The sequence below is a fragment of the Otolemur garnettii genome, unplaced genomic scaffold, assembly GCF_000181295.1.
Source record: "Otolemur garnettii isolate 467f Iridium unplaced genomic scaffold, OtoGar3 scaffold00212, whole genome shotgun sequence".
Lineage (NCBI taxonomy): Eukaryota > Metazoa > Chordata > Mammalia > Primates > Galagidae > Otolemur > Otolemur garnettii.
Window position 1 is genome coordinate 441,722 of NW_003852607.1, and position 9,828 is coordinate 451,549.

The following is a 9,828-nucleotide window of genomic DNA, read 5'->3' on the forward strand; positions in this document are numbered from 1 at the left end:
ACTGCTCACAGGAACCTCCAACTCCTGGGCTTAGGTGATTCTCTTGCCTCAACCTCCCAAGTAGCTGGGACTACAGGCACCCGCCACAACGCCCGGCTATTTTTTGTTGCAGTTTGGCCAAGGCCAGGCTTGAACCCACCACCCTCAGTATATGGGGCCGGGGCTCTACTTACTGAGTCACAGGCGCCACCCTTGGATAAGAATTATTATGCAAGTTTTCTAAATTGAACACTTGAAAAAGAAATGTATTTTTAAATGAAAAAATATATCTCTTTGAAAATTTAATTTGCATTTGCCTGATAATATCTGGGGAAAGCATATATCATATTTGCGAGAGTTTTTTTTTTTTTGAAGAAGTGCTTGTTTCCATGATTTTCCTGCTTCTAAAAATATATTCTTTAAATATATATACATTCTTTTTTCAGCACGGTACCTGTAACTCAAGCAGCTAAGGCACCAGCCACATACACCAGAGCTGGCGGGTTCAAATCCAGCCTGGGCCTGCTAAACAATATTGACAACTGCAACCAAAAAATAGCTGGACACTGTGGTGGGTTCCTGTAGTCCCAGCTACTTGGGAGGCTGAGGCAAGAGACTCGCTTAAGCCCAAGAGTTTGAGGTTACTGTGAGCTGTGACACCAGGGCACTCTACCAAGGGTGACGTAGTGAGACTCTGTCTCAAAAATAAATAAATAAATAAATAAAAATGTGAGGCCTATTTGCTTAATCCACTGCATAATAATTCATGTGCTTATATGTCACTATATAAACGTTTATTTGTCTAAATGACATCCGGCAGAATTTGGCTTTCCTTTTCCAACTTACTATCAAAATATTTTAATTCTATACCCTTAATAAATGACTTTCCAGTCATTTTCTTTTTTTTTTTTTTTAATTGAATGGTAACTATGGACATTAATGCACTTCTGGGGTACAGTGTGGGGTTTTCACATGCAATCTGAAATACTTCCATCAAACTGGTCAACACATTTCCAGTCATTTTCAAAGAAATTTTTACTCACATGTAAGTCCTAATATTTTTCGGAGCTATAATTCTATGAGGCCTCTATTTTGTAAATTAATAAATTTATTTTTTTTTTAGATAGTCTCACTATGTCACCCTCGGTAGAGTGCCGTGGCATTACAACTCACAGCAACCTCAAACTCTTGGACTTAAGCGATTCTCTCGCCTCAGCCTCCCAAGTAACTGGGATTACAGGTGCCTGCCACAGTGCCCAGCTATTTTTTGGTTGTAGTTGTCAATGTTGTTTAGGAGGCCCAGGCTGGGGTCGAACCTGCCAGCCTTGGTGTATGTGGCCAGCTCCCTACTCACTGAGCTATGAGCACCAAGCAGAAAATTAATAAATTTAACAAATTTGGGAGAATGTACAGAAGCTGTAGAAAGTATCAAAAATAGATTAGACCACAGAGAAGAAAGAACATCAGAGTTAGAGGATAAAGTCTTTGAATTAACACAGGTAGTTACTGAGTCAGAAAAGAAGAGAGAGAAAGCAGAGCAAGCACTTAGAGAACGGCCAGATGCCATGAAGTGTTCAGACATGGATAACAGGAATCTCTGAAGAGGAAGAAGATTGTCCCAAAGGTATGGAAGCCCTACGGGAGACTATCATAAATGAAAATTTCCCAAGTTTTACTAAAGATCCTGACACACTCCTTTCAGATGGATATTGAACCCCAGGCCATCTCAACTCTAACAGAGCCTCTCCAAAGCACATTGTAATGAACATGTCCAAAGTCAAGATGAAGGAGAAAAATTCTACAAGCAGGTAGAAGTAAGCACCAATTAACCTACAAGGGCAGAGCCATTAGGATGAAAGCAGACTTTTCAATGGAAACCAAGCCAGAGGAGCATGGCCATCCACCTTCAACATCCTTAAACAAAATAATTTTCATCCTGGAATCCTGTATCCTGCTAAACTTAGCTTCAAAATTGATGGAGAAATCAAACCTTTTGCAGATAGACAAGCACTGAGGAAATTCATCATAACAAGACCAGCTCTACAGGAAATACTCAGACCAATTCTCAATTCTGAACGCCACAATGGATCACCACAAAATTAACACCTAGAAGGTAAAGGCCAGAGCTTAGCTTCCACAATGGCACAAAGGACAAAATCACACAACATAATAGGATGAATAGAACTACACCACACTTACCAATACTCTCAATAGATATCAATGGACTGAATTCCCCACTGAAGAGGCACAGGTTGGCTGATTGGATTAAAAAAATAAAAAAAAAAAAACCACAAGCCATCCATATGCTGTGTCCAGGAGACACACCTTGCCCTGAAAGACAAATCAAGACTCAGGGTGAAGGGATGGAAACCAGTGTTTCAAGCAAATGGAAATCAGAAGAAAGGAGGGGTTGCAATCTTATTCTCAGATACAAGCGGATTCAAAGCAACATTAGTTAAGAAAGACAAAGATGGACACTTCATACTGGTCAAGGGAACAATACAACAAGAAGACATCTCAATTTTGAGCATTTATGCACCTAACTTAAATGCTCCCAGATTTATGAAACAAACCTTGAGGGGTCTGAGCAATACAATATCCCATAACACCTTAATAGTCGGCGACTTCAACACCCCTCTGACAGAACTGGACAGATCCTCTAAACAGAAACTAAACAAGAATACAAAGGACTTAAACATGACCCTGGAACACATGGGATTAATAGACATATACGGAACACATCATCCCAAAGCAAAAGAATATACTTTTTTCTCATCAGCTCATGGCACATACTCCAAAATAGATCAGATCCTAGGATACAAATCAAACCTCAACACAATTAAAAGAATAGAAATTATTCCATGTCTCTTCTCAGACCACAAGGCTCTATTGGTGAAGCTCAACTCCAACAATAATGTTCATCCCCGCACAAAGTCTTGGAAACTAAACAACATTATGGTTAATGATAGTGGGTTTTGAAAAAGATAAAAGAGGAGTTTGTTAATTTCCTCAAACATAACAACAACGAAGACAAGTTACCAAAACCTCTGGGATACAGCAAAAATAGTCCTGAGAGAAAAATTTATAGCACTAGATGCCTACCTTTCAAATACAGAAAGAGAGCATGTCAGCACACTCACAAACCATCTTAGGGAACTGGAAAAAGATCAACCTAACCCTAAACCCAGCAGAAGAAGGAAATAGCCAAAATTAAATCAGAGATTGATGAAATTGAAAACAAAAAAAATCATTCAAAAAATTAATGAGGGCAGTGCCCATAGCTCAGTAGGTAGGGCACCAGCCACATACACCAAGGCTGGCCGGTTCAAACGCAGCCCAGGTCACCTAAACAACAATGACAACTGCAACAACAACAACAAAAAAATACCTGGGAGTTATGGTGGGCACCTGTAGTCCCATCTACTTGGGAGGCTGAGGTAAGAGAATCACTTAAGCTCAAGAGTTTGAGGTTGCTGTGAGCTGTGATGTCATGGCACTCTACAGAAAGCAACATAGTGAGACTCTGTCTCAAAAAAAAAAAAAAAAAGGAACTATCTGTTGACACTTCTCCAGTGAGCAGGACATACCCCTATGTCCCCTGCAACCCTCATTGGTCCATCCTGGTCCTACTCACTTGCTCCCATGTCAACCCAACTGCGAGGTGTGGGCTGAAGAGCTGCACTGGGACAGGACAAGGGCCGTGGGTGAGCAGAGGAGGCTGGGCTGGGTGGTGAGCACTGCTTCCCCAGGAGGTGCAAACCCACTAATGACAGCACAAAGACAGCAAGCAGGGACAAAAAGATACTGAAAACTTTAGCTTTATCTTCTGGGACCTTCCAGTGCCATAAGCAATTTGCTTGTTTACCTGTAGAAAGGCATAGCATAGCACTTTTGCAATCTGGTCCCTTCTCAGTTCTCCCTGAAGGCCGGGTGGTGCCCGTCACCTGAGCTCCTACTTGGTGGCTCGTGATGACCTAGAGTTCCCACCTGCAAATTACAACTGCTTTTATCAACATGTAATGCAATGGCTCTGATTTCACATAAATAATCACAGACTTAATTAAAATGAATATATTATTCCGGGTTAATTTTTTCCATTAGGATGTTTAATCCATCTATCCTGAACAATTAAAACAGAGCCCTCCAAAGCCTTCCCCAGAATAATGACTTTTTGAAAAGATACTTATTGTACAAACTGGACAGGCAAATGACTACGGCAGGAAACAGTGAGGTCCTCAGCGGGCTGTTTTCTTCACGTCTCTAATCTGTTTAATCAAGTAGTTCTTCTCTCCAGTGAACTGCTTGTCATGGTCCTTTCTTTTTGGAAGTTGCAGGCTACAGGCACCCACCAAAGAGTTTGGGCTGATTTTTTAACAGAATCTCCACAGCAGGTGGGGTCTTGTGAGCACTTGCCACAAACATTTTAAAAACGTGAAAGGCTTCAAACTGGATGGTGGGATTCTTATCCTAAAGGAGATTCATCGTCAGCTTCAGGTTCTCCGGCTTGCTGATGTACTTGGCCATGACGGCAACATGGTAGCTGTCCAGGATCAGTTCACCTAGCAACTTTAAAGATTGTCTCTTCGTCACATAGTTCTCAGACTGAAGCAATCTTTCATAGTCTTCAAAGATAGTGTCATAATTTTTTCTAAGAAGTCTGCCATCAACACTTTATGTCTTGTTAGAAAATCCTTAAAAGTAGCAAAGGCATCTGAAGCAATATCAAAGGTTGACATCTCCCCATACCTAAAGAAATCACTAACTTGATTAGAAGAGAGGATGATTTTGGCAAAAGGTTCATGTCGAATGCACTCTCCCAGTATAACCCCACAATGCAAGGCTGTGGGGCTTCATATCCCCTGAGGAGCAAGAACAGGATGTGGGGGTGAGTGCTGATGACTCCACAGCGGGACCCCGAGTGCCTGTCCATCTTCTCAGAATGTTGTTAAATATCTGGGTCACATCTTTTATTCCCTCAAAGTCTACCAGCTGTGAGTCAGCTATCAGCATCACCAGCAGCCCGCTGTTATAGAGTTCTTGGGCTATTCTCCTGGGGCTTCCTTGTCATTTGTGCCACACTGAATTTCCTTCATCACTTGCCGGGATTTTGACACTGCTTCTGAAGCCTTGTCTGTCTTTTTGTCTTGCTTTTCCAAAATGGCCAGGTTGTCTTTCAGAATTGTCACAATTTCCGCTGGATGTTTTGTGTGATTTGCTAAACAAAGGCCTTTTTTTATAGAGAAAGAGGTCTTCTTCCAATGTGGAATGACTTCTCTCCTCTAGTATATTGCTCTTGCTTGAAGAACACATAAACCGCTGACTAGGGGTCTACATCCTTATTTTCTGAGTGGCAAATACCAGTTTAAATAGAACATTTAGCTCCTGATGTTCTTTCTTCTCAATATTTGATGTGTTTCTGGAGGAAACAGCTGCGCCACCACTCCAGCACCCCTGGTTTCTCCGAAAAGGGCGCGCTTTACAATTGAAAAATAACAAAAAATATACAAGAGATTGAGCCTCTTTAATATATCACAGTTTTGTCCATAAGTGAGTTCAGAGTGGGAGCTGATAGTTCAAGTTTCACCTGAACTAATTTATTTTTATTTTATTTCTCTGCTTTGTGTATTTTCTTAAATGTACACACTTCAGGTGTACTATTTGATAATTTTATATTATATATAAGTATATAGTAAAACACCGCAATTAAAATAAAACACACCAATATACTATTTCTCTCATGTTAAAGAAAGCTAATTTCACCTAATTCTCTGAGTCCTTCTTTTTTTCATCTTCCCCCATAACTCTATGTCCTAGAGCAGCGGTTCTCAACCTGTGGGTTGCAACCCACAGCAACTGTATTAAAGGGCCACAGCATTAGGAAAGTTGAGAAGCACTGTCCTAGAGGATCAGCTATCAAGAGAACGTCCTCCTCACGCCCACAGCTGCCCAGGGCTCCCAAGTGGGGATACACCAGGATTCACACAGTCTATGATTGAGTCTGCACAGGTTCAAATCATGGTGGTGTTATAAACAATAATTCTGCAAGAAAAAAGCTTTGTGCTTACACAAAACCTGTTCTGAATGTTTGCATTCACTTGGAATGACAGATTTTATGAGAAAAAACATTTTCTGGATGCAACAAGAACAAAGTGATTGTCTTTTTCAGTCTCTAGATTCCTCTCATTCAAATAAGAGCAAACTCCATCACCACCTGTCAATGGATGGACTGGTTTCTGTTAAGCCTAACTAAGGCATCACCTTTCTCATTCAGAGTGGTGCTGGAATCCTTGGAAATTCTTCACTCCTTTGCTTTTATAACTTTTTTTTTTTTTGAGACAGAGTCTCACTTTGTCACCCTCAGTAGAGTATTGTGGCATCACAGCTCACAGCAACCTCAAACTCTTGGACTTAAGAGATTCTCTTGCCTCAGCCTCCCAAGTAGTTGGGACTACAGGTGCCCACCACAACGCCTGGCTATTTTTAGAGGTGAGGTCTCACGGTGCTCAGGCAGCTCTAGAACTCCTAAGCTCAGGAGATCTACCCACCTCAGACTTCAGAGTGCTAGGATTACAGGCGTGAGCCACCACACCTGGCCTGCTTTTATAACCTAGAGACCTGATCCTCTACCAGCTGGTCTTAGCTAACAGCTTGGTTCTCTTGTCTAAAGGGGTCCCTCAGACAATGGCAGCTTTTGGACTGAAATCTTTCGTAGGTGAGGCTGGATGTAAAATTGTCTTCTATTCAAACAGAGTGGCCAGAGGGGGTTCCCTGATCACCCCCTGCCTCCTCAGTGGCTTTCAGGCCATTAAGCTTTGTCCCAGTATCGCAAGGTGGCTGGACCTTCAAATTAGATCCCCAAAGTGCATTGTTTTCTGCTGTTTCTTCTGCTGGGTCTTGCACCTGGTGGTAAATATTATTACTACAAGGAATGTAACTGGCCCAAAGAATAGCAACAGCATGAGTGTGGATGAAATATACTATTCCCCACCCCTTGAGGAAATGTTATTATTCTCAGTACTTGCAGTGATTTTTGTGCTCACAGATGGTATGTGTGTGGCCCTCATGGCCTGGACCGGCGGCTCCATGGTCCTCGTCCTGCACAGACACAAGCAGAGAGTCCAGCACATCCGCAGCAGCAGCCCCTCCCCCAGAACTGCTCATGAAACTAGAGCCACACACACCATCCTCATCCTGGTCAGCATGTTTGTCTCCCTTCATGCTCTAGCTGGTATTTTATCCTACAGCGTGATCCTATAGATGCACGGTATATTATGAAAGGATCTCCATGCAGAGTCCAGGCCACTGGCTGAGGGGCATCTCCTTCCTGGCATCTGCAGGCTTCCCAACGCTCGGCTCCTTGGTGTTCATTGTCAGTGACACCCGAGTCTCACACTTCTGCTTTGCCTGCTGGACAAAGAAGACAGATGCTTCAAAAATGATCTTTTGGTATAAGTTCCCTCTAGAGCATTGCATCATTTATTTAGTCACTTTGTAGGCATGTGTATTACATGTGCAAAAAATGTGGGATTGAGTATTGAATGCAAATAATAATAACCATGACCTTATATTGCTTATTAGACTCAGAAAAATTAGCCTGCTCTCAATAATTACCAAATGTATGGCAGTCCCTCAAAAAACGGACCATAAGATTTCCACATGATCAAACAATTTCACTTCTGGGTATATATCTCAGACAAATCAGAGCACAGACTTGACCAAATATGTGTACAGCCATGTTCATAGCATTATTATTCCCAATAACTAAAAAGTAGAAACAGCCCAGATGGTCATTGGTGGCAGAGTAGATACATGAAAGATGGCACAGACATGGGGAGGAGAATTATTCAATCTTAGAATAAAACGAAATTGTGATTGGCTCGTGCACATGAATGAAACTCGAAGATGTTATGCTAAGCAAAAGAAAACAGGTGGGAAAGGAGAAATATTATTTGATTCTAATTACATGAGATACCCAGAATAGTTAAACCTGTAAAGATAAAATGTAGAATATTTGCTACCAGGTGCTGGCAAGAGGGAATATGAGGCATTGGTCTTTGATAGGAATAGAGTTTTGCTCAGGGAAGAGGAATAAGTTTTGGGCCTGGATAGTAGTGATCATTGTACAGCAATGTAAATACACATTACGCTGCTGAACTGTATGCTTCATGTAGACCCACCTCCAGTCAGCCACCTGGCTATTTCCAGAGACCCAGCTTCAGAAACCCAGCTGATTGCATTAACAGTGTTGCACTCTCTCAGCTGGTCCCAGATGTCTGCTGTGAATCCACAGCTGCCCCCAAGACACGTTTGTAATTACCTGCTCAGCTGGCCCTACGGAGTTCCCAGAGTTCAGCTGATGATCTTGATGCTGCACACTGTACCCAGTTCTCTGGGTCCTGCTTTACTTCGTGCATCAATAAACAGTTGTGAACATGTAACATCTGGCGGCCCTGACCGGGTCCGGGGGTGCAGAGGTCACTCAGACCTTGTCTTTGCCTTGTTACACAGCAGGTGTCAGGGTTTTCTTTTATCTGTTTTTTTTTTAAGTTTTGAATTAACAATTACTGAATATATTCAAGTTATACAACATGATAGTTTGAGAAATGCACACAGTATATTGTGCAATGATCTCCACAATCAAGTTCAAGAGCACATCTATCACCACCCACGCTGTGCTTTGGATCCCTTGAACATCTTGGTCTTCGAACTTAAAGCTGGTGTCAGTGTTTCTTTCTTTCTTTCTTTCTTTTTTGAGACTGAGTCTTACTATGATGCCTTCGGTAGAATGATGTGGCATCACAGCTCACAGCACCCTCAAACTCCTGGGTTTAAGAGATTTTCTTGCCTCAGCCTCCCAAGTAGCTGAGAGGCTGCCACAACGTCCAGCTATTTGGCCCGGGTCGGGTTCGAACCCGCCAGCCCTAGGTGAACGTGGCGGGCGCCAAGCCAGGTGGTGTCAGTGTTCCTTAAGGAGCACAGGTCAAGGAAGCATGAAGGAGGGGCTGAGGAGAGGCGTGGCTGGGAGAAAACGGAGAGCTGACCCCACCCACCCACACCTCTACCCTCCTGTTCACACATGCATGCTCGGACTCCCACATACACATACTCGCGCACACGCTTGCCCTCAATACACACACGCACGCACACGCACGACAGGAGAGCCCCGCGCCCTCGGGGCGGGGGGGGTGTGACTGTCGTTCCCGCCCCATTTACGGAGTCAGAAGCGCTCGCCCCAAGCCCATCAAAACTAAACCACACTTCCATATGAAAGCTATAACCCAACTACAGCCCAAGATGGAGGAGGTTGGGGAGGAGGAGGGGAGGGGCGGGGGAGCATGGGTGGAGGGAGGGTAATTGGTCCGGACGCACCTATGGTGCATTTTACAAGGGTACATGTCAAATCTACTAAGTGTAGAGTATAAATGTCTTAACACAATAATTAAGAAAGTGTGGTGAAGGCTATGTTAACTAGTTTTTTGTAAGTATTTCAAATTGTATATAAAACCAGCACATTGTACCCCATAAATGCATTAATGTACACAGCTATGATTTAATAAATTAAAAAAAAAATTTCATTACTCTTAGGACCACCAGGGGGCGAGAGCGTCCACTTTGACTTAAATTGTGCGGTCCTTCACCAAAAACAGACACACCGGGGGTAAGTCTGTGGAAGAACCCCGCCTGGACAGAACCACACAGGTGACCGTTCAACAAACATCTCCATTTAATTGATTAATATGTACAATTAGGGTGGCGCGGCTCGGCGCCTATAGCTCAACCGGCTAAGGCGCCAGCCACGTACATCTAAGGTGGCGGGTTCGAATCCCCAGCCCGGACCCGCCAAACAAC

General features: G+C 43.0%; 1 pseudogene; it reads right to left on the reverse strand.

The window, feature by feature from the left end:
* Positions 1 to 4,214: 4,214 nt before the first annotated feature.
* LOC100964007 lies at positions 4,215 to 5,208 on the reverse strand (annotated as a pseudogene).
* Positions 5,209 to 9,828: the final 4,620 nt, after the last annotated feature.